General features: G+C 34.9%; 1 long non-coding RNA gene and 1 other non-coding gene across 2 annotated transcripts; both read left to right on the forward strand.

Annotated features, from left to right (window-relative positions):
• Window positions 1–11,827: 11,827 nt before the first annotated feature.
• LOC114271852 (uncharacterized) lies at window positions 11,828–15,448 on the forward strand. The gene is made up of 9 exons (XR_014350743.1): window positions 11,828–12,051; window positions 12,624–13,257; window positions 13,363–13,449; window positions 13,558–13,762; window positions 14,122–14,188; window positions 14,306–14,486; window positions 14,654–14,811; window positions 15,013–15,116; window positions 15,187–15,448. It is a non-coding gene; the product is annotated as an uncharacterized LOC114271852 (transcript).
• Window positions 15,449–16,804: 1,356 nt separating this feature from the next.
• LOC145807535 (uncharacterized) lies at window positions 16,805–17,548 on the forward strand. Its single transcript, XR_014350679.1, has 3 exons — window positions 16,805–16,914; window positions 17,360–17,424; window positions 17,522–17,548. It is a non-coding gene; the product is annotated as an uncharacterized LOC145807535 (long non-coding RNA).
• The last annotated feature ends 5,630 nt before the right edge of the window (window positions 17,549–23,178 follow it).

A 23,178-nucleotide genomic window follows, 5' to 3' on the forward strand; every position in this document is an offset into this window, starting at 1 on the left:
TAGTACAGCGATATCAGAAGTCAGTGCAGTATAAGAATGGCAATATGGGAATGACAATATGGTACACTACAACAGTACAACGGTATAAGAGCGGTTATATAATGCGGAAGCGGTCATATAATGTGAGAAACAGTGCAATACCTGATCTACCGTGATAGTGTCAAAGAAACAGCGAAAGTATGGAAATGTGCAATCCACGAGGCAACGCCGCTCAAATCACGAGTTGTAGTACCGAGAGCGTGGTACAGACAACTCGATCGACCTCACTGGAACCAGGGCCAACGAAGTGAAATATATATATACCCAAAGCTGCAAATCAAAGGTAGGTAGATAGATGAGAAAATGGATCAAATGAGCAAGAAATGCAACAGTGAACAGAATGTAAAGCATATCAGAAAGGTGAGCGTAGGGTGTACCTCCCAAACCCTCCAGTAGCCGCTAAGTGAATCCACCTTGCGCTCGGAGACGGAGCTCATATAGCAGTATAAGGTGGCCAGACCTGCGCCACCCCAATCGTAATCCGCTACCCAAAGAAGATGTACCAGTGCCCCAAAGAATGTATAATCCCACAGTATTTTCCCTGTTTCCAAACAGGGTAGTACCGAGAAGATATATAAGGAAGCCATGAGTGTACTGGGTAGCCTTGTCTACAGTGGCTGGCTGTGTGCCAGAGAAGTGCTCCAAGAACCAGCTGTAGCGTACCATCCCATGGCTAGTAGTGTCCGGGATTGCGCCGAGAAGCTGGAGCTGTGCATCTCTCCACTGAGTCATATATGGATCGAAAGGGACTGGGCCACCGACCCCAACCAGCAGACCGGTCAACATCAAGAAGTCATACGGGGTTAGTATCATCTCCCCGATAGAAGAAAAGTGAAATGAGCTGGTGGTGTCCCACCATCTCTCTACCAAGGCCCTGTAAAGGCAAGACTCAGCCCTTATCTGTATGAGCCCAGAGCAAAAGGGCCCAACGCCATCAGCATCTACCAAAGTGCGGACCTCTGTGGGAAGCCGCTCATACCAACATCAGGGGCCGAAGATAGAGTCGTAGCCGCCTATCCTCCTGGCGATCACCTATCAATTGGGAGTTTTATCAGTATATGTGCAACAGAGATAAGTGATTTGTTCATCAAGCTCAATATTTCAACATGTGTGCAAAGTAAAATGAGAGAAGAGTTGTGTATCGTGGAAGTGTCGACAGAGATATGCTCCATGGGCTCTCAGAGTAAAGTATCCTCATCCAACCCAGGAATGAAGCCCTCAAATCTCAAGATGCCGCCAGGAGGTGGCACATGTGTACGTGGTTGGTATATGGCCGCATCAAAAGGCCTCTCGGCGAGGAGAAGCAATGCAGTGGCTTCCTCTGTCTCCATGTCTACACCAAGGGCAGCACCAACACCTATGGCAAGCTCTGGAATGGGAATTTCGTCACTAGCCATGGAAAAAATGAAGAAAAAGTGAAGGGGATGAGTGAAAGTAGGTGAAATCCTAGGTTTCAAACCCTAAGAGAGAGAAAGTGAAGAGGGGATGAAAAATCAAAGAAGAATAAGAAAAGTTTGGGCAAAAATGTGAGAAAATGAGGAAAAAACAAAGAGAAAACCCAAACCTCAACCAAAACAATTTTCAATCGGTTCAAAAGGAAAAGGAAAACAAGTTGTTTTAGGAAATTTTTGTGAGAATTGTTGGGTAAACTCAAGAAAAAGAGGGAATCTAGAGAGAAGAGAGGTTTAGAGAGAAGGAGAGGGGTTTTTTGACCTAGATGGTAATCAAAATGGGAGCCTTTTGTGTTTTAAAGATCCACAGGTCTGGCTTTTTACCGAACTGTCCTTCATCGCTGTCAAAGGCCGACCGGCGCTATCGAAGCCCGGCCGGCCTTTGGTGATTTCTTTTTTATTTTATTTTTTTTTCTTTTCTATTTTGTGTTGATTTGTGTGTTGATTAATTGATTTTCTTTTATTTTATTTTATTTTGTTCATCATTATTTTAATTTATGAGTTATAGTTTCATTTTTTGATTTTGAGTTTTAAATTTTGATTTTGATTTTTGAGTTTTTGATCGTGGGTTTTGATTTAAATCGATTAAGGAGTTGTATGTTTAAAAATAAATAAATAAATAAATAAAAAACAACAACAACAACAACAACAACAACAACAGAAACACAAAGAAAATGTAAAAAATATAAAACAGTGGAAAAAAAAAAAAAAGAGTTGTTTTTTTATTTTTTTTATTGTGTGAGCACATTTGTTTTGATTTGTTTATTTAATTGTATTTGTTCAAATGTGTTTGGACCAAATCATAGTTTATTTTATTCTATCATAACCAGACGATATTGTATGTACAGTTCATTCAAAAGGTGACAAGTAAACTCACTCGTGCCCTTCGAATCGCTTTCTTCCACCTTTTCTCCTCTCACGTGAAACGCGTTAGGATTGACCCCTTCGGTTAAAAACATTCGGGTGTATCTTGGTGTTCACACCACCTCTTCTCCTCTTACATGAGATGCGTTATGATTGATTTTATCGGTTAAAAACATTCGGATGCATCCCGATGTTCACACCACCCCTTCAGTTAAAAACATTTGGGTACGTCCTGGTGTTCACACCACCCCTTCGATTACAAACATTCAGGTGCGTCCCGATGTTTACATCACCCTTTCGGTTAAAAACATTCGAGTGCGTCCCAGTGTTCACGTCACCCCTTTGGTTAAAAACATTCGGATGCGTCCCGGTGTTCACACCACCCCTTCAGTTAAAAACATTCGGATACGTCCCGGTGTTCACACCACCTCTTCTCCTCTCGCATGAGACGCGTTAGGATTGTTTGCTTTGGTTAAAAATATTTGCACATCCTGTTGTTCACACCACATTTTCTCCTTTCGGGTGAGACGCGTTAGGATTGTTTACTTCGATTAAAAACATTCGGGTGTATCCCGGTGTTCACACCACCTCTTCTCCTCTCGCGTGAGATGCGATAGGATTGTTTGCATCGGTTAAAAACATTCGGGTGCGTCCTGGTGTTCACACCATCCTTTTCCCCTTACGTGTGTACTGCGTTAGGATCTCGATGTGAGACCTTGGATGCGCCCGACAGTTATTTCACTCTTCGCCTTTCCTGCGTGTTGCGTAGTTAAGCTTTAATTTTCTTATTTCCTTTCTACATGAAATGTGGTTTGGCTTGTGTTTCTCGCGCGTGGCGCATGGTTTTCTTCTTTCCACGATTGGAATTGCTGTGCTTTGTTTTAGTTTGTTTAACTCTGGCATTTTCTTTGCATTGTATTTGCGTTCAAAGTGTTTCATTGCGCAACCTCATTGCATGATCATAAGTTATATTCTTGCATCATACATATCATTTGCATCTTGTCCCAGAACTACGCTGGTTTGATTCCTTGCAAAAGGATACGTAGGCAGCCTGCGGGTGCAACCATTTTAATGTATGTCTTGTTTTCTTGTCTAAGTCTTGCGGCCTTGTCAAAATGGGTCGTCTTTAGGCTTTGACATTCACTCATGTCATTTATGACTTCGAGCTCTGTCAAAGAGGGGCAACTATAGACATCCCATTTTTGACCGCCCGCAAGACTCAGACACTTGGTTTAATGCACTCGATGACAAAAGTTGAATTGTGAATTCGCAGCAATTTGGAATCAATCAGGCTTCCGAAACAACCTCACATCTTCACCGTTTACCTTGTTTGAACCCATGAGTTTCAGTTTTGGACCATTTCTCACCCTAAGCTGAGTTTGAACCAAAAAAACAGGGGAGGCCATCAAAGCCCAGCCGTGCATCAGTGATGGCCGGCTGTGGCTATGAATGGTTGACCGACCTTCGACGGCGATAAACACTATTCTGGGCAGGAGGCTGCCAACTATCCATTTTTGAAGATATTTATCACCTTTTGAGCTCGAATTCTATAAAACCGAAGCTTTGGGATTGTTTTAAGGCTTGAACAAAATTCTAGAAGTGATATGTACACCTTGAGAGCTATTGACCCCTCATTCTTCCATTGCAGGGCATCTTTAAGCTAACCTAGCTTGCTTACACCACCTATACACACCATATACAACCTTGTCTTACCATCCTAAAGCCTTGGTTGATCTTGGAGAAGTGTAATGCAAGCTTGAGAATACATTGAAACTAAGTTTGAAACATCAAACAACAAGCTTAAGCTTGTTTTCTCTCCTCTTGTCTTCATTTCTATCATTTATTTCATACTTCTTGCTGCTTTGGATTGTTTTGAGCTTGTTTGAAGTGTTTGGAGTTGGGTTTGAAGAGTTACCAAAAGGGTAAAGAGAGCTTGCTCTTTCTATACCTTTATTTATAACTTAAACCATCTCCTTTTCACTCTTTTCCGTTGGTATTTACACTAATTTTTAGAGGTTTGAAAAGGCTAAAAACCATGGTTTGGAGCTTCAAAAGTGGAGGGGTTAGCCACCCCTCGTTATCCTTGTTTCCTAGCCTTAATTCTCATCTTTATTATCTAGCTTTTCACCCACTTTCATGCATGTTTTACCTCTGATTTTCATGTATTTAGGGCTATTTTCAAGTTGTCTAGGTCTTTGCAATCGATTCATGCGTTGTTTAATACACTTGTGGTCTCATTAAGTTGGCATACTTCTTGTTTGATATGCTTTCTTTGTTCATTTTCCATGTTTGGAGCCTAAGTTTACTAATCAATCAATCATTCCATATCTTTCATTCATGAGAATGGTTTCAACCAGTTGAGGTTATTCAATGCATGTAAAGAAGACCTACGCTTAATGGCTTAATCTCTTCAGAGATTCATCGTCAACGGCATAGTCTCCTTCTCATGTTTTAGAAGGACCTCTTGTTTGACACCACTTCTTATTTAGAGGACTTTAACATCACATTTGGACAAATGGACTAATGAATGGCAATGACTAAAACAATTGGTTTAAAACTTGGATCAACACACTTAAAGAAAATGACTTAATAGCTTGGACTTGGCTCGACGTTATGCCAAGTTCCTTATGTCAAGGGTCATTAAGCATCAATTCATGGTGTTTTTGATGTCCTTGAAGCGTCTCAACTTCCTTTCTTTGAGTTCATTCCATGACAAAAAGGGAGGGGTGGTCCATTTGCATTACATTCATTGATTTTTGGTCCAAAATGATGTCCGAGATCATCAAGCGATCATATAGCTCTTTGATGGTTTTGGATCCAATCCCAACCTTCTCTTGAGGCTTTCCTATGATAGTGAAGGAAGGAAGGACAAACAGATCTTGAAAATGCTCTATCTGCACTGATTTCACCTCAGAGCACAGAAACAGAGTTTTGCACCAAATCAATGCACGGTCTGCTCTTTGTAAGCCCGACTGGTTATCAGTAATGCACGATCAGCCCTTGGTGTGAGGCAAGCAGTGCAATTTTGTAGAAATAGAGGCAGTGGTTGAAGGTGAAACAAAGATGGCTTGGGCAGACAGAGTACTTTTCAGGTGACGCGCATGTAACCTCCATCCATCTTCCTTGGTGCTCACATCAAATGTGTTTGATCATTTAATTATTTCATTAGCGTAGTGAATTGTGTTGTAACATTTAATTAGCTTAATTAGTTATAGCTAATTAGTTGATGTTATAATATTTAATTAGCTTAGATAGTTAGTTAATTACCCATTTCAAGTATTGTAATAATTAGTTAAATAGTTTAGCTATTTATTCAAATGTTGTAATAATTAGCTTAGTTAGCTTAGCTTAGCTTAATTAGTTAGTTAGCTTTATTCATTCAGACTTTCCTTCGTGAGAGCGTGTTGTAATACTGTGTATGTTTTTCAACCCCATGTCTTTCTCCCTTTTATTTACCCGCTTTTGATGGTTAGATTAGGGACATGTTTCAATTAGCATACCTTATGCTTGCATCCATTCATTCATATTGTATGCACCGAGGCCCAGCGCATCATTCAAAATGCATTGTTGTTTCAATTACTTATTTGAATATATGCTTAGACCGTATATTATCAAATTGATTCGTATGCCACATTAGTAGCCGAGCCTAGTAATTGCATACCGCATATGTTGCATTAGACATTTTGTATAGTTAGGAATCATGCATATTTTTCTAAGTCTTTTGTTTATCTTAGCTTGGAGTACTAGGTAAATTTTTTTAATGCTTTAGCATACTTGCATGAGTGTGAATGATTGTCATGTCTAGCATGCTTACCATGAGGCTAAATGCTTACTTGCTAAACTGTTTGAATGCTTGTGGATGAAAGCTTGTTGCTCAAATTGAAATGATTCAACGAATATATGTTTTAATTGTTGAGTGGAAAATAAGTTTTAAGCCCACTATGTTTAGTGGCAAATTCGCAAACTTTAAGCCCACTTGAGGTGACAAATTCAAACAATTTTCGCAAAACAAACATGAATTAAATTGTTCCAACTTGAGCAAACTAGTCTATATTTGCTTGTGGGCATCACATAGTAACGCTAGCCTAATAACCGGAACAATAGCACATAATGTTTATAAAAAATCATATCATGATTAGTAGAGGTCGATCTTTGATTAGGCGAACAGGGGTGCTCAATTTATGACCTTCTCCTCTTGTACCTAAGTTCCTAAGCCGAGACAACTTTGGTGATGACAGACAAGTGGCCTTTGGCACGAGTCATGGGTTTCCTAGATTTCCCCAAAATAAAACATTTAGTTGGCGACTTTGTACCTGGCAAAGCAATCCAATTTTGGCATTTTTGATCCTAAAATCAATTTTTCAAAAAGATTTGTCAGATTTAGACTCCTTGGTGTTTGTCAGTTTCACATTACACTTGTGAGATTAGATTCAGAACAGCGGGAGTCCAAACTGTAGGGCTTTCTTCCAAGCTTCCGAAAGGAGGCGCAAAAAATTCGAGCTACAACGACACAATCCCAACGCAATTGTAAATGTAATGTTGCAAGCATGAGATAGAGATATTCAAAATAACAGATATCAACGGTTAAAATAACTTACATGGAAAACTATGAGATCCTCGTGTGTCATAGAGCAATTCACCCCATAAATTTCCCCAAACCCTTTTGTACTAGCCAAGGATGCTTCTTTCAAGAGTTCATCATAACTCTGTTCATCATAAATCCTGTATCGCTTGCACCATATCCCACTTCCAATGGACTGGATTCATCATGACCCCTTAACCAGCCTAAATTGAAATCCCATATCTGTATAGACAAAGCAACAATGAAAACCAGTACAGTGTATTCACTTGGACCAGTTGCTTCATAAAGTCATAATCAAGTAATAAAAAAAAGCAGGAAAAAAATTTGGGAAGTTGAGATTCAAAATGAGTAATTAGGAAAAGTCCCACCTATAAGATGAATTGGTTTTACCACAACAAACATACAAGCCATAAATTTGAAGGAACAGTTTCAACGATAAATAGTCTTCATTAACAAAAAACTGCAAAGGGTCATTGATGTATTGCTGGTGTCACAAATCAAAACCAAATAAAAAGAAACCAAGCAAAAGTTGGGTAGTACATGGAGGTTTCACTTTTCAGGGTACTTATAGCGTGTGTGTTTTTTAGGACTATGTGTTAGACTGTTCCTTTCCAGCTAAGGAAGTGGGATATGCGAACGAGATGCTTTCTCCAGATCTAACGTCTGCAACTGTTTAGATATTAATCTTGTAACAACAGTGTTGCAGCTTTTGCTGACTTATTATACATATCTAAGTTCTAGCTAAAGTTTCTTAGCTGCTTAAATACAGTTAACATGATTCTAAAGACATAATTTGAAGAAATTCACTTTAAAGCAGAATAGGGCACATCATAACAAGTAAACCAGACATTCATTATATTCAGATCAAAAAGAAGGTTGATATGTGCACTTGTGACCAAAACATAACACCGGCTAAAAATGCAAGGGTGTGCACTATTTCATTCACTGCGTTGAGATCCATGAATACAAGTCTCCTGATCTCTGGAGTAAAGAAGAAAAATTAGATACAGAGAATAGTGTTGTAGCACAGCCAATCCATAATCTAACAACAAGCCACTCACCTTCCAAAACCAAAGCAATACCCCAAAAAACAAAATTACAAAGTCCATCAGTATAGTTACGAACTCATGAACAAAATGGGAGTGGCTGAAAGTTAAGAAAGGCAAATCAGAGCACAACCAAAATAGCTATATTAGTGAGTAGCACAGGTAAAAAAATATAAATGAGGAAACTTGTGACCAGATAAAAAACAACAAAACCTTTTATCAAGACTATAGGCTCGAGATTTTTCAAACTTTTCTTGGCTAATAAGTCCTTCCAAAGTCTTGGGAAGCGTTGGCAATTTAAGAGCAGCATGTTGCCGCAAATCGAGATAAGTTTCAAAGATATACATTAATATCATAAAACCTAGACAATCACAAAAGACAACAATAGTTAATTAAAAGGTACAGCAATCATAACCAACTATTGTTATAAACCATTGACATACAGGAACAAGGGATTTCCAAGTGTAGACAATGCAATCATCAAGAATTACATCTTCACGTAAATTATAAAGTATACACCAAAACAGTACATCAACAAAGAAAGGAAAGGAAAGACGCAACAAACTTTGGAATGACAAAATAAACTGCCATGCACAAACAAAAATCGCAGAATCACAAACAAACAAAAACACAACCAAAAGTGTATATTCTGGAGCTGAATGAACTATTAAATAAATACATATAATAACACAAAGAATAAAAAATTACATCACCAGCATAATGGCAAATAGTGAAATTAGAATGTGATAATTTTGGCTTAGTGAAGCATTTATGGTTTTGAATGTCTGGTACAGCTTTTGGGCAAAGGTTTCATGTGTTGATCTTGGGAACATACTACAAAAAAATAAGCCTTATCTATCTCACAAAAACTATCAAATGAAATCATAAATTAATAGTGAATGCGATGAATTTATTTTCAAGCCATTACCCTCCATAAAATAGACAATGTTTATGGCAGTATGACACCTACCAAGCTTCATCCAGAAGAGCTATTATGCCACCAGGTTTCTGAAAATTAAATAAGCATATTTTAAATAAACAAAATTAAAAAAGCACTCTATCTCAACCTCTCTAATTTTTCATTCCACTTGTGATCTTTGACATAACATACAAGGTATCTTCACCACACAACACAACAAACCCTTGTCTCAACTTTTACTAATTCCTATATGCATTCTCATCCTTAATACACATAACTCCCAGGCTTCTTTTGTTTTCTCTCACTAATAAGAATATATATGTAGCTTCATTTTCTTAGAAATTATCATTCAACGCGGATTTCTTCACTACCTCATGTTGCATTCATCTAGGAGTCCAATGTTGAGGCAACTTTTTATATGAACAGGAATATTGAAGTGGCATGAAATTTTTACAATTTGAACATTAAGCAGTGTTATATAATGTCATTCAATAATATTCAGTCCTTTCATCCAATGAATATAGCACAAAATATAGAATTGAAAAACAAAGATCGTAGAGTTCTAACCTCTAAATATAGCACAGGATCCAATGAATATTTAGTCCTTCCATCCAATGAGATTGTAGAGTTCTGAGATTGTAAAACAAAGGACCGAAAGCACTAACCTCTGATCAAAGAAGACGAAGACGAAGAGTTCCAAATCCACAGAGATAAATCATAAACAGAACACCACCATTGAGATAAATCACGGAGCTGAAGCAGATTTTGAAGGATTCGATGGTTTTTCTAAGATTGTAAACAATGGTGCTCAAAATCGAACTTCAAAATCGCAATCGCTCTGAGATGAATCACCGAGCTGAAGAAGAATCGAGAGAGAGAACTTCATATTGATTCGATCCAAAACCCCCAGCAACCGACAACGATTCCATAGAACATACCTTCATCTTATACTCATGGACCAGAGAGAAAGAGAGAGCAAGAGAGTGAGAGATTTGAGTGAGTGATAGATTCGAACTTCATATTGTAGATGACGGTGGGTTTTCAAAATAAAGGTTTGGAGAGACAAAATAGGTTTTATAGAGAGATAGGATGATCGAAAGCACTAACCTTTGATCGAGAAAAATGAAGAGTTCCAAATCCACAAAGATAAATCACGGAGCTGAAGCAGATTTAAGGATTCGATTGGTTTTTCTGAGATTGTAGACGACGGTGCTCAAAATCGAACTTTGAAATCGCAAACGCTCTGAGAAACTACGAGATTGAAGCCATACGGATGCAGATAGGTTGGTTCTAAGAAACTTCGAAATTGCAATCGCTCTAAACAAGAATCGAGAGGGAGCAAGAGAGTGAGAGATTTGAGTGAGTGATAGATTCGAACTTCATATTGTAGACGGCGGTGGGTTTTCAAAATAAAAAATAAAGATTTGGAGAGACAGGATTTGGAGGCATTTCCAAGCGTCTTCTATCCATAAAAGGAGACCGTTTTGATTAATAACAAATGCGACGTTTAAAAAACGCAGTTAATTGTTAGAAAAAGTGACGTTTCATAAAAACGTCGTTAATTAAACGTCGTGAAATCTCTGATTTCTTGTAGTGATATATTCATAGATAGATACAAATATAGTATGCTACTATTGTGTGCGCACTTGTGATTCATAATATGTTTAAAGGAAGTGCTGGACTAATTGCTGATAACTTGGGTTTGAAGAGCTTCAAAAGGGAAGTGAAGGAATGTAGTAAAAATGGAAAAGATGATGGGAGGATGTAGATGAAAGAAACTAAATTCCAACATGGTGGTAGTGTGATTCCTGAAGCATTTTTTACAGAAATATTTCATACTTTACTATTAACTTTGCTACAAGTGAACATTGGATTACACCTATATAATTTCTAGAACTTGTAAAACTCTAACAATTCAATTTTTTTTTCCTACCATGGGCATGGCTAATGCAAACAAATGTGTTAGGTTCAATTGGTGTGAGATTTTTATCATTCATAAACCAAATCATCATTGGGATCCACTACAAGAAAATGAGGATTTAACGGCATTTAATTAACGACGTTTAATTAAACGTCACTTTTTTTTATAATTAACGGCGTTTTTTAAACATCGCCTTTGTTGTTAGGTAAAACGGTACCGTTTTGAAAATAGAAGATGTTTATAAAACGCCTCCAAATCCTATCTCTCTACACACCCTCTTCCATGTCTCTCTTCACACCCTCTTCTGTCTCTCTAAACTTTTATTTTGAAAACCCTATTTTGAGCATTGTCGTCTCCTTCTCACTCACTCAAATCTCTTTCTCTCTCTCTCTCTCTCTCTCTCTCTCTCTCTCACAAATCTCTCTAGATTCTTCCTTAGTTCAGTGATTCTTCTTCGATTCTTCTTCAGTTTGGTGATTCATCTCGGGATTGCGATTTCGAAGTTCGATTTTGAGCATAGATCCGTGATTCATCTCCGTGGATTTGGAACTCTTCATCTTCTTCGATCAGAGGTTAGTTGCTCTCTCTTTCTCTCACTCAAATCTCTTTCGATTCTTCCTCAGTTCAGTGATATTTCTTCGATTCTTCTTCAGTTCGGTGATTCATCTCGGGATTTAAATTTGGAAGTTTGATTTTGAGCATAGATTCGTGATTCATCTCCGTGGATTTGGAACTCTTCGTCTTCTTCGATCAGAGGTTAGTTGATCAGAGGTTAGTTGTATCTTCAATCTGTTGACTAGGGTTGAGGTTCTCTATTTAATTGAGGGGCTTTGATAGGATGTCCCAACATATAAAATCATAACGGGCTTAATTAGATCAGTATCGAAAGAGAAGTACACCTCTATGCGTCTTGTGCGTCTCGAGCATCTTGATTGCGCTTATTAAAGTCACCTTGTCTTGGGTCTGTTGAGGAGCCTCAGGAGCACCTCCTGCCTAGGTGTGCACTTTGGTGTGCTTTTGATAACACTGGGTTAATCATTAATTAGTCGAAACCTTCTGTGAATTCTTGAAACAGGGGGGCATTCTTGCCCTGAGGGCACATTCTAGTACGCGATTAAAATTTACCATTTTGTGCAATATATTCTTGTGCCATTCTGTCAACATAGTTTCTCATTCAGTTGGTTTCCCAATTTATACAAACCTCAAAAGAAAAAGAAGCCTTGTATCAGGTATGACTGTAAAGTAGACTTTCTATAGCTTATCTTTTGTATCCTACTTTGACATGCTAGTGAAAATTTATTTGTTTATTTTGGGAGTTTGTAGCTTGCAATATGGCCAAACTATTCTTCAGAGACATTATGGAAAACATTTTAAAAGGATATTTTATGCTGTTCAGAATATCATACTAAATTCATTTTAGGAAATTGGGTGTAATAATTAGTATGAATTGTCATATTTACTGTTTCCTTGGTTGCTCCTGCTTCTTGTTTGGACCACATGTTTCTGTATTCTCTAACACTTCTGGGATTATATACTATTTATGTACATGTGTGGAGATACACCTCATGTATACTTCATTAATTATAGTGGAACATGTTGATACAATGTTTTCCCAATTGTTTGTTCACTTGTCAAAACAACAAAAATTTTCCACATTGGTTATTTACTGAGATTATGATTTTCTTGGGCAGTCACATTGATAGTATATCTTTGATGGGCCAATTTACAGATGTACCACTTTTTTCCCCCATATTTTGTGGGGCATCTGCTAGTCCTTCTAATTAGTTTATCTGTCTTGCAGCCCCAATTGCTTAGTTGATGTTTAGTTCACACCTGACAAAATCCAAGGCGGAGAAGTATAAGGCACACATATTACTAGCATTTGAGTCTGTTCTTGGGTCCCCTGTGACAATTGAAATTAGATGTGAATTTAGGAAAGATGCAAGGGCTGGGGTTAATACGCCACTCGTCTTACCTGATTCTCAGGATGGTACATCTCTGATGCGTACAAATGCAGAGCTTACCAGTGGTAACAGTATGACTGCACTAGGATATGGTGATACCAGCAAAAGGGTTCCTAAAGAAAGAGCTGGTGTAAGTCAAGCCCCTGACTCTCTTGGACTGGGAAGGAGTGAAATTGTTGAAATAAATTCTCCAGGAGGGCAGAAAAATAATGAGCATAAAGATAACAACTTACAATATGATATGAAAGATTTGGAAAATCCTTGGATAGGAGAAATAGAAGCTCCACATAAGAAATGCAAGTTTAACTGGCCTAGTTTGTTATTTTTTTTGTTTGTGATCTTTCTTGAGTATCTGATTATGCAAATTGGTCAAGCAGCAAAATGTTTGAGGCAATTTTCCAGATCTTGAAGGAAGAGAATTCATTAGAATTGATAATGTCAAGTTATCAGCTTCTAAATGAGCTAGATAAGGTATTTGATGATAACCCTTCTTTGTTTCTCTGCAGATTGTTTTCATGTTTACATGCTCAAATGTTTTGACACCATTATTTTTTGGTGTTTGTCCATTTAATGTAGCGTTAGCCTCGCGTGTATACATCCAAAGTGGAATTATCAAAATTACCTTCAGCTAGTAATGCTTCTGAATTAGTTATGGTTGAAGAGGTATCACATTTTGGTTTTGTGTTACAATAATCTGAGCTATACTACTCACCATTACTTGTAGCTTTTATGCATTTGTGATAGACCTTACTATACTCTATTGCATGTCAGGCTTGGTCACCATTTACTTTTGGCTCAGATAGTTGCTTCAGCTCAGGTTTGAATCTGTATGTATGTGTAATGTGTGTGTTCGATGAATTTTGATGCTGTGGAGATGGAATTGTGTTGTAGGGGTGGGAAGAAGGCGAAGGGCTTGGGAAAGAGAAGCAAGGGATCAAAGAATATGTCAGGGTTAAGGACAAACAGGACACTGCAGGTTCTTTTTTTGCTCTGATTTTTGTTTATTTATCAAATTCATCCTCTATTTTGTTGCCTAGAACAGAGAGTTCTTTTACTTTTATTTTTTTAATTGTGCTATGAATCAAAGGAGCTAATAAGGTTAAACTTGTTGTGGGATGAGTTTTTCATTTATTAGAAGAATAAGAACAGTTCAAGACATATAGAGCAGTTTGACAGTTTAAAAATTACAATAGGTATTGGTGTAGATGAACCCAAAAATAATTGGGCGTTTGATACATCACAGTTTGACAACATCCTAAAGAGATTGAAATTTATTTATTTATTTTGAAATTTATTTACTTGTTTATTTTTGTTTCCTTCTTTAATAATCACCAGGTATAAGAAAAGAGAGAGGGGGAAACTTGTCCACGCATATTCTTCCGAGGATCTTGGAGGAATACTTGTGAGTTACTAACCTTTGTAATTTAGGACCTTCTGTTTTCATTTTATAGAGTTGATTGAAAAATTTTCGGAGCTCTTTTCTTTACTCTCATGAATGTATTGTTTAACGGGTTGACAGAGGTTGCATTGACTGTTTTGAGGCTTCCTGTATTCTATAAACAGGGGGATTTCTTATTCTATCCTCCATAGGCTTTTGGGTTGCCAATTTGGGTCCTCAGTATACCCCTCTCCTTAGTGGAATCAGCAATATGGATCAGTCTTACATATTACACAATTGGGTTTGCTCCAGACACCAACAGGTAGTAGTGGTCTGTGTGTTCTTGGTTTCTCGTGGTAGTTTTTCATGTTTATACTTTTACTTACCAACTTAAATTCTTCATTAGAAATTTATTCTTCCTACTCTGCATTTAGTGGTCACTTGAACCTGATAATTTATTCACTGACAAATACCCACCATCTGATTCAGGTTTTTCCAGCAGTTATTGGCATTGTTCAGTATACATCAAACGTCTCTCACTCTCTTTCGCTTTGTTGCTGTGGGAAGAAAGCTGGTTGTTGTATGCACTTTAGGAACCTGCACATTGATAATGAATATTCTACTTGGAGGATTTATAGTTGCCCAAAGTAAGCTGCCTGATTTCTATTTTCACTTTTGAGCCTATCTTGAATTAGAATGAGCTTTTAATTTACAAATCTTTATACCACATTGTTGAATATTGCTTGACATTTAGCCAAGTAAGTTGTGGATTCTTTCATGTAGTTGTTTATATATTCGATGATCAAAGCACTACATCTATAACCATTCATTTCCTTTTGTGCCCGCAGATGACATTGAGCCATTTATGATATGGGGCTATTATATTTCTCCAGTGATGTATGGACAAAATGCTTTAGTCATTAATGAATTTCTTGACAAAAGATGGAGCGCCGTAAGTTCTCTTTTACTGTTTGCATAGTATCTTTACATTCTCAAAATTCTGAACATTTTTCTTATTGCAGCCCAATCCAGACCCCCGAATTCATGCACCTACAGTTGCGAAAGTCCTTCTCAAGTCTAGAGGCTTCTTCACGAAAGTATTTCTAAATGGTTGTGGTTTCGTACAGTACAGGTTCTCTAAGTGTTTGATTTTTACAAAGAATGTTACATAAATTTTCAAGCCATGTTGATATATATTACTGTTATTAAGTAGTGAAGTAAGTTGTTATCTTAATTGATGTGTAGTGAAATTTGCAGACATTGATGCATAAATTTTCTATTTGTATATGTATATGTATATTATTCCTTGTTACTTAGAAGACATTGATGCAGCAGATGTTGATAATGAATTGGCAGTTGTGAAGTATGTTGAGGACATCTACAAGTTCTACAAGTTAACAGAGGTACTATTTTGGCCTTTATTTTTCTATCTTTTTACCTTCTATATCCATCGACATGTTTTGCTCATTAATGGGAATTTATTACGGTAGGGTGAGAGTCAAGTTCACAATTACATGGATTCACAGCCTGAAATCAATTCAAAGATGAGATCAATTCTCATAGACTGGTTGACAGAGGTTCACAGGAAGTTTGAACTAATCTGGAGCACGCAAGGAACAACCCATGTATTTAATAAGTGATCAAAATAATTTTAATTTAATCTTAAACCTGGTGCTTTCAAATATTTCAGGAGGTCTGTTGCAGTGGTATCTATATTTATTTAGTATCAAAATAAAACCACTTGAAATAATCATTATTTTATAGACCAAAGAGGGCTTTATATAGCTTTTAACTTTTTATCTGCTAACTTGTGTTTAGGTCAAGAATTCAAACAGAGCAGATGCATCTGTTTATGGGATGACTGGTATGCTTTGTAGGACTGAGCAATAACTCATTTGGTTTTTTGCAAACCAAAATTAGTTGGCATAGTGGTGCTTTCTTTAGTAGTCTAACAATGAAAAGATGCTTTCTTTCTGTTTTTGTTTTCTTTGACAATCTCTTCCTTCTATTTTGTGAGCATTCTGACTCAATTAACACATCTGCTTTTGCTTCCAATGGGTTCCAGGGTGAGGCCAAGAGTGCCCAGCTGATAGGTCAAGCTATTGCCAATAATCCGGCATTTATTACCCCAAGGAAGATTGAAGCTGCTAGAGAAATTGCACATACAATCTCAAATTCAGCCAACAAGGTTTTCTTGACTTCAGATGAACTGTTGTTGAACCTTCAGGAGACAAACTTGGGGACCTCCACTGGGCAGAAGTAAACACAGCAGGTTAAAAAACCTCAGTAACTTCCCTCTTTAGTTCTATTTGTGACTCTTCATTTGTGGGAATATCTTATTAAGCTCTGCATAGTGGACATGTTGAATGGTTTTATGTGTTTTTTTCTTTTCTTTTGTTTTTTGAAGTCTTCGGAATGAACGAATATATTTGTCAAACTTTTCATACTGTTCAATCGAGATCCTTGTTCAATAAGGGTTAGACTTTTATGATATGATTTTGGAGCCATCTGGTAACATGGCTTATCACATTTTTAGTTGAGTAATGCTAGAGATTTTAAGAGTTGGATAAAGTAATTGCTATAGAGAATTGGATTGTTTTGATTTCTGATTGCAAGGAGTATCTTTTTCCCATGGCTAACATTGTAACTCCAAATTTAAAAGAAGCATCTGCTTTACTTGGTGGTGTTCAATTGGAAACAGTCGACGACATGCGTTCTGCTGCAAAATCTATCCATGACATGGGTCCACGGTTAGTGCTTTGCATTTGAGTTTTTATTCTTTCTGAGTTAGGCTTATCAGAAGCTGCCAAACGTTTCCACAATCCCTCCAAAAGTAGGAAAAATTATATTTCGACACCTTGTTGTTTGGCACCAAGTCACTTTAGCGTTGAATTTACTGACATGACACTTATCTAGTCTTTGTGAAGATAACTGACACATCACCTTTCTCATGGATTCAGTAGAGTCTATTAGTAGAAGTTTGGGCAATGATAAAGATATGAATGCCAATTGTGATTTGTGAGATGGAGGTTTAAGTGTCATGCTAGGCACTGTGAGAGGCAGGTTTAACTTTGAGTTTGCATAGTCAATGTGTACATATGGGCTTGCTCTTTTATTTCTTAGAGCAGATTTGTTTTACAAAGACTAGACAAGAAGAAGAATTGTAATTCGTAACAGCTTTGTTTTTGTTTTCAGAAATGTACTTGTCAAAGGAGGTGACCTCGCTTCTTCATTGGATGCTGTTGATATTTTCTTTGATGGTATGCTTAATGTATTCATTGGGGTTTTTGAGTTGTAACTGTGTGTATCTCTAGGCGGTGTCTTTTGCTAATTTGATTTCTTGATTTGATCTTCTAGGAGATAATTTCTATGAGCTGCGTTCACTACGCATAAGAACTCGGAATACTCATGGAACTGGCTGCACTTTGGCTTCATGTATAGCAGCTGAGCTTGCAAAAGGTTCTTTAATGCTATCAGCTGTTAAGGTAATCTATTATATGTTTGTATTTCTGGAACTTCTAACAGTTATGTGTGCATTGCACCAACAAAATAAATAAGGCTGCAATTTTTGTTTTTGAATGTAATAATGGTGGTTTTGAGTTCAGTTTCACTATTGACATATACCCAAGTTACATCCAAAGCTTAATTGATCACTTGATTAAGCTTATTGCCCTCACTCAATCAAACCAGAAAGATAGAGTGGCATTTTCAGCAGATAACTGGCCTATAACTTAATATATGAAAAGACCTTTGGCAGGGTAAAAAAAATTGAATACAGATCCATATAGCGGGCTCCATATTCAGGATTGCTTTTGTTGCCATTTGCTTTGTGACATTTGTCACTATCTGACTGATGCACTATTTGACTGCTCATGTTTACGTGTTTTTTGAGTTAATGTTCTTGAATGTTGTTGCTTGTTCTTAAAATATTAAATATGTACCTTGGGGAAACCGTTTTTGCCTTTCATTTGAAACAAGGGGTCAAAATTCAAGGAAATGAAACATGCAATTTACTTAATCGGTCATGTGTCTAATTTTGGACATTTTACCTGGCAATACTTTACATTTACATTGTTACCAGATGCTTAAAAGGAAGATTACTATTGTTATTCACCCAAAAAAAAGATTACTATTGTTATTATGGTGGTTCATATTGTTATTTATTGAAATAATGAAAAAACCAATTTGAACCTAGATAGAGTAATCTGATTATCACATTGTCTGAGCTTGAGGGATCATTTATCAATTCACTTTTTGCAGGTGGTTCATATTGTAAAATCAGATTCCAAACTTGCAAATAATGATCTACCTGTTGATATCCAAAGGTTGAGATGTCGTGCTCTGTGTTATTCAAAGCGGACCTCAACCTGCTACACTTGAGGGCAGCATTTCACGAGCATATTGGTGATGTTATGGGTGCCTTGTGAGACTATCGAGTTGCTGTCTCTGTTGACCCAAACCATGAGATGCTGGAACTTCGCAGCAGTCAAGAGCCATGAAGCCCCAAAACACAAAATAGAATAATAAAAAAAAAATGGGGTTTTTTTTTATTTAAAATTTTAAATATTGTGTCACCATTGTATATTTTGTGAGCATGTGCAATGTAATGTCCATGTTTATCTTCTTTATAATTTTTTGGTAATCAATATCATGGACTGTCCTCACCACTGTTTCCTTCATACTTTTCCAAATGGCATGGATTCATCAAGAATCAACACTTAAAACTACGGTAGAGTGAGTGTTAATTTATTTAGGAATGGATCAGCTACTGCATGGATTTAACTTATTGGATTTTTTTCTTGAAGGATGTTGTATTGGGTACTATTATAGATGTGAGGGAATAATAATCTCACAGAAATATGTCTGTACAAAGTTTTATTCATTATTGCTATTTTACAGGTATATTTTTAAAGTTAAATCTTACAAAATTAGTAGTTTAAAAAAAAAGGAAAAAAATCTGTTGCGGCGTTTTTTAAAACGTCACTATAGTTATATTTTTAAAATAATAAAAAAGCTATTACGACGTTTTTGAAGCGTCGCTGAATGCCTGTGTGACGTCATGTTACCGTTGGCTGCGACATTTAGCGGCGTTTTTATAAACGCTGCCTATACTAATTTTACGACGTTTTTAAAGCGTCATAAACTTATAGCGACGGCCGCGTCCTCGACGTTTGGTGGTAAGCGTCACTAAAGGAATTAGCGGCGTTTTTCATACATATAGCAACCGCTAAAAGTCATTTTTCCAGCAGTGATCACGATTTGGAATTATTATACCATGAAAAGTTACATTGTTTTGGCAAGTGGGTAAAAAGTTAATTTTTGACTTTTAACTTATTTTAGATTATATCACGTCTTCATTTTTTTATACATTTTTTCAAAAAAAAGTTTTTAAAAAAAAATCAAAAAGTCAGCTTTTAATGTGTAATATACTTATAAAATTATATTTATCATCTATTTTTTTTAATTATAACAAATGTAATATGATCATGCGATTGTGATTGTCGAATAAATCCATTTTTTTCTTCTTCTTCTTCTTTTTTTTTTTTTTTTTTTTTTTTGCATCAATAATATTTTTATAAAAATTCTATAAGATGAATAGTTCAAATTATCAAAATGAATCTAGTAATGGGCTCACTAAGACCTAACAACAATTACGGAGAATCTCTAAATTTATTTATCTCACATAATATATCATTCATATATTGGTAATACAATGCATGATAGATAAAATTCATCACACTAGTTCAATGATCACATGCATGTGAAAACTAATGATGAAAAAAAAATACGTTGTACTTTTTAGTTAACAGATATGTCTGCCCTTGCTCTTTTTCATCACTGCTTATCATTCCATAAAGTTTTAATCTAATATTTTTAGGACAAATTACAAATATACTCTTGAGATTTGTTTAAAATATGAATTACTTCTTATAATTTTGAAAATTATATTCCATCCCTTGAGCTTTTTAATTTCATAACAAATCGTCCCTTTTATTAATAAATCATTAAATTAATTAATAGTTTTTAATGATGTTAGAAATATGTTTAATTAATAATTTTGGTAATTTTATTATTGTATAGGAGACCAATTATGAATTTTATTTTTTTAATTAATTCTGTTAAATAAAAAATACTAACGAGGTATTCGTAATTTTCTAAACCATGGGGAGCAATCTGCACTTTAAGTAAACCTTAGGAGGTGTATTTGTAATTTACCCATATTTTTAATATAAAATATACATATATTTTCTATCTGAACTTTTCTTTGCTATTTTATTTGGGAAAATAATCAGTCAGTGTATTGGTTGAAAAAAAAAAATTTAGATTCATAATAAATTTTACAAACTTTAATTATTAAAATTATAATTTTTTTCATGAATATATAATTATTTTTAAAAACTAAATCTGATTTGTAATTTTTCCATTTTATTTTTCCTTTCCAACTTGATTTATGCATGAAAGAAACTAATGAACCTAATTAAATCTGATTTGTAATTTTTTTATTTTATTGTCTTCGTGCATGAAAGAAACTAATGAACCTACTTAAATTTGATTTGTAATTTTTCCCTTTTATTTTTCCTTCCAACTCGTTTATTGTCTTCATGCATGGAAGAAACTAATGAACCTACCTAAATTTGATATGTAATTTTTCTGTTTCATTTTTCCTTACCAACTCGATTATTGTCTTAATGGATGCTTTAATGGAGGAGGAACATGAAATTCATCCTCTATAGATTGAATTTGAGCAAGAGCAGATGACTCCAAATTTAACAGTACGAGAGCATATGCTACATAAAGAGTGTATTATAAGTTTAGGAAAAAAAGATTTTTAGCCCCACATTGCAATATTAGTTCATGCTATAGTTAACACACTTCCAACCTGATGACCTATTCAAAAAATTCAACCAAAAAATAAATAAATAAAAAAGTCTTTCCAGACATGAAAGCATTGATAGTTACAAAATTGAAAATGATATGATTTGTTTACAGGCATTGGATGAAGTGGTGCAATGCATTGGTAATAAAAATATTAAAAAGGAACAACAGTAGCAACAACAAAATAATGGTTGTGAAGAGAATGAAGTGAAGGAACAACCAAAAAATGAGGACAATTAAATCAACACTCATCATAAGGTAATATATCTATTTTTTTTTTTAAGTTTATTTGTATGTAAAAAATGATAACAAAAAAAATGTTAACATTTTTTTATTTTACAAGTACTTTTGGGACATTTGGACATGATGAGTGGCATCTATTAAGTTTTAATTTATCAAATATAGATAGATTTGATTTATAACATTTAGTTTATTATTAGTTTTTTTTTAGCATATATGTGTTTTAGATATTAATTTTATTTGGGAAACATCTTATTTATTGTTAATATAGATTATTTTATTAGTTAGAAATCAAGATTATTATTTTAAGAAAAATAACTCAATTGGATGATTATAATATTTTATGAATATTTGTTTTGAAATATATTGTTTTCACTTATGAAATTTGAAAAGATGATCTCCATACATTATGATTATAATTTGAAAAGATGATCTTAATTGAATGATTATAATATTTTATTTATTGTTAACATCTTTTTTTAAAAAAGTCAAAAATTATATTTATTTAGATTATCTCAAATAATTTTGATGTATAAAATGGTAGATAATGATAGGAATACTATATTTTTTGTCAAACAAATGATCAAATGCCTTCACATAAATATAAAATCTATAATTTTATAAACTTTACACCTATATAACATATTTAATTATTTATTTAATAGAAAAATTATGACGTATCATATTTTTGTAAAAGAAAAATGTTTGGGAGCACTAATTAGTGCTCCCACTAATTAGGTGGCAGTGGGTTTTGCCATTAATGATGTGATGTTTTGGTCTTGGAGTTATATTTTTTTTTTTTAATACATTAATACTATTAGTAGTGATGTTTTTAGTGGGATAAATCATTGTTGTTTGTAAAATGGTTCCTACACTTCTGACTGAAGAAAAAACAAATTATCAATAATGGTGGGCCCATTAAGTAAAAAACAAATTGTTGTCGCGTGCGGAACAGCCGGCCATGTCTCCTAGGTGGGAGGCATTTGTTTCGGTAGCAGCAAAAGAGGATGCTGACTTCCTTTCCAAATTAGGTTCAAATTTCTATACTACGACTTATCTTTCTAATTTCTATGACACCTGCCCCGTATACAAACAAATATCTGTTACGTACAATTAAATTTTGTATCATTTTCAAATTAATTAGAATTAGAATCTCGTTTTCGTTGACTACAATTAATGTGAATATATGTGTTAGGTACGATTAAATTTTGTATCATTTTTCAAATTAATTAGAATTAGAATCTTGTTTTCGTTGACTATAATTAATGTGAATTATTATTATAGTCAATAAAAAATTACACATATATGATGATGCCACATTTGCGATAGAATTATCTAAAATGATTATATGTTAAGTTCAATTGATTTATGAATAAATTACACTGATACTTTTTTAATACAAGTACACCTTCACGTTTTAGAAATTACATTCTCTTCTTTAAAGTTTAAATTTTTATTGCAATTTAATTTTTCCGTTAATCAACCATTAAATCAATTAATAAAAAAAAACTCATATAAGAAGTTAATTTTTTTTAAATACTCATTTTACTCTTATTATACCATTTTCAAATTGATTATATAGCGTTAATCATATTTGTTGACTGTATTAATGTGAATTATTGTCTTAATTAAGAAAATGTTATACACAAGTGGCAATTGCATATTTGCAATTAAGAATTATCGAGAACGGCTATGTGTTAGATTCAATTGATTTTGTCTCTTTTTAAAACTCAATATATAGCGTTAATCATGTTTTTTTTTTTTTTTTTTTTTTAAAGAACATCGTTAATCATGTTGTTTGTGTACCGTAATAATGTGAATTGTCATCTTAATTTTAAATTTTTTTTATACATATATGGCGATTACATATTTATGTAGGAGAGATTTTGCAATAATTA

The sequence above is a fragment of the Camellia sinensis genome, chromosome 14, assembly GCF_055761805.1.
Source record: "Camellia sinensis isolate YWXY chromosome 14, ASM5576180v1, whole genome shotgun sequence".
Taxonomy (NCBI): Eukaryota; Viridiplantae; Streptophyta; class Magnoliopsida; order Ericales; family Theaceae; genus Camellia; species Camellia sinensis.